Below are 2,748 nucleotides of genomic sequence, written 5' to 3' on the forward strand. Positions count from 1 at the left end.
AGGGAACATAGAATTTTAAGCATTGAACCCTCACTGATGATGTATGTACACTCTAATCTCTCTAGTGTATAGGGCAATCACTCTATCCTTCTCTAATTATGCTTTCTAATTTTTTTTTGTTCTTCTCCTAACCAATCAACAACAATTAATATATCAATGCAAACATCATGAGGTCTTTTCAAGGTTGTAACGGGGTCAAGGTAAGGGTATGATGCACGGAAACTTGTCTCTCAATAAATTTCCCTCGGCAAGTATACCGATTTGTCGTCAAGTAATAACTCACAAAAGAGTGAGGTCGAATCCCACAGAGATTAATGGATTAAGCAATCAATGGTTAATTGATTATCCTAGTTAGACGATTCATATTTGGATGATGAGTAACAAGGGAATGTAAATTGCATGAATGTAAAGAAAGCAATAAAGTGCAGAAAAGTAAAATGGCAAGAAAAGTAAATGTAAGAACTAAAAAATAAAATGAACATTGGGATCAAGAGATACTGCAATCCTCCGGATCAAGTTCATTCTCATCTCTTCCTCAATCAATGCATTCATTGATCTCCTTGGCAATCTTAATTGATCGAATTCCAATTTCTTGGAATTCAATCTCTCAAATCTTGATCAATAGCCAATTCCTTGGTCAATTGCTCATGAGAAGAGATGAAGTATGATCACTGATTATACCACATGCATTTCCCAAATCAAGTGTTGGTAGGATTATAGTCACATATCCTTCCAAACCCAATTTGGTCCAGCATGAGAAAGTATTTCTAGCATGATCTCTTCATTCCTCTTTCAAGGTTCAGAAGAGATCCAAGTATGAATAGCTTCTTTTCCAAGATAACTACCCAATTGGATGAAGATCGAAAGCTTTCAAGCAAAATCAAGAGAAAAGATAGAAGAAGAAGAAGAATAAGAACTACACTTAATCTATTGAATCACAATAGAGCTCTCTAACCCAATGAAAAGAGTTAGTTGATCATTGCTCGACCAAAATAGAAAAGAAAGAAAGTGCAGAAAAATAAAGATGAAAATTGAAACTAAAATTGAAACTTCAAAGTTCATAAATGAAAAATACAAACTAGAATTAAACTACTACTAAGGAAAGAAAAAGAAGAGAAAAGGAAGAAGAGTGTAGGAGGGGAGGGGTCCGAAGACCCACTCCCCTTGGAGTGTGCCAATTCACAGAAGTTCGAATTGGTCTTCACTCTCTCCCCCTTCCTTCAATTTCCAGAATGCTTTCAATGTAAAAACTAAGGCCTTTATATAGGCTCTCCTAAATTACAAAATAAAATTAAAAGCAAATTATAATTAAATGAAAATTCCTATTCTAGATGCTTCTTGTGGTCTTGATTGGTTGATAATTGTGGGCTTGCTTGCTTAAGCTTTGAAGTAGACTTGAGGGAGAAGTGAGTCAAGTTGAGGTCCAGGTGCTAAAGTTAGTGCTAAAGTTAGCCACACTAACGCTACAAGTGTGGCGTTAGTGCTAAAGTTATTGTGGCTAACGTTGCACTTGCTGCCCAGTTGGTGTTTTTGGGGCTTAAAAGATGCCTCTTGTTTGTGCTCCAATTTCATGCCCACTATAGAGTATTATATATCGTTGGAAAGCTCTAAATGTCAGCTTTCTAATGCAACTAGAATCACCTCAATTAGATCTCTATAACTCAAGTTATGCTCCTTTGAAGTGGACATGGTCGCTGGCATAGTCGCTAGCATTAATGGAAAACGTGAGTCCCGATAACGCTAGCGACCAGGGGCTTAATATTTCCAGGTTCTGGAGCTCAAAATCAATGTCCACCCCATACTATTATATATTTTTGGAAAGATCTGGATGTCTACTTTCCAACGCCTTTGGAAGCGCATCATTTGGAGCTCTACAACTCGAGTTACACTTCTTGGAAGGTGAAGAGGTCAGTTGGCCTTAATACAGGTTGATACCATGTTCATCATTGCATTTTCGGGGCAGGTTTTCTCCCTCAAATTTAGTGTCAACCATGTAGTGCCATATATTCTTGGAAAGCTCTAGAATCCTATTTTCCAATGCTACTGGAATCACCTCATTTAGAGCTTTGTGGCTCAAGTTATGCGTGTTTGAAGAATGCATGGTTAGGCTGCCAGGTGGGACTTTTGCCCACGTTAACTACCACGTTAACTTAGTTAACGTGGAAGTTAACGTGGGTCTTTTTGCTTCGCCAATGTTAGTGGAACTCACCTTTTCCACTAACGTTGGCGTTCCCCTTTCCTTCCACGTTAGTTCCCACGTTAATCTCACTAATGTGGGTCTTCTAGCCTTCGCAAACGTTAGTGGCACTCTCTTTTTCCACTAACGTTGGCATATACCCCTTTTGCAAGCGTTATTGGGGCTCACCTTCCCCATTAACGTTGCTTGGTGCCTTTTGTCCCTACGTTAGAGTTCACGTTAGTGTAGCTAACGTGACTCTTAACGTGGGCCTTCCTTGCTATCGTTCCATGCTCTCCTTCTTCAAAGTTAATGCCACTAACTTTTCTCCCTAATGTTGGGGCTTTCCTTCCTTCCACGTTAGTGCCCACGTTAGTGTAACTAACGTAGCCACTAACGTGGCTCTTCTCTTCTTTTTTTGGCCTGAAATCAATCAAACAAAGTGCATCAAAGTCTTTCTCTTAATCATGGGATCATGCATCATCCAATTTATCATATAATTCATGCAAAATTCTCATGAAATCATGTAAAGTGCACAATGTATGCTTGAATCAAGATGTAAGTGAATATCT

This window comes from Arachis ipaensis, chromosome B03 (genome assembly GCF_000816755.2).
Source record: "Arachis ipaensis cultivar K30076 chromosome B03, Araip1.1, whole genome shotgun sequence".
Taxonomy (NCBI): Eukaryota; Viridiplantae; Streptophyta; class Magnoliopsida; order Fabales; family Fabaceae; genus Arachis; species Arachis ipaensis.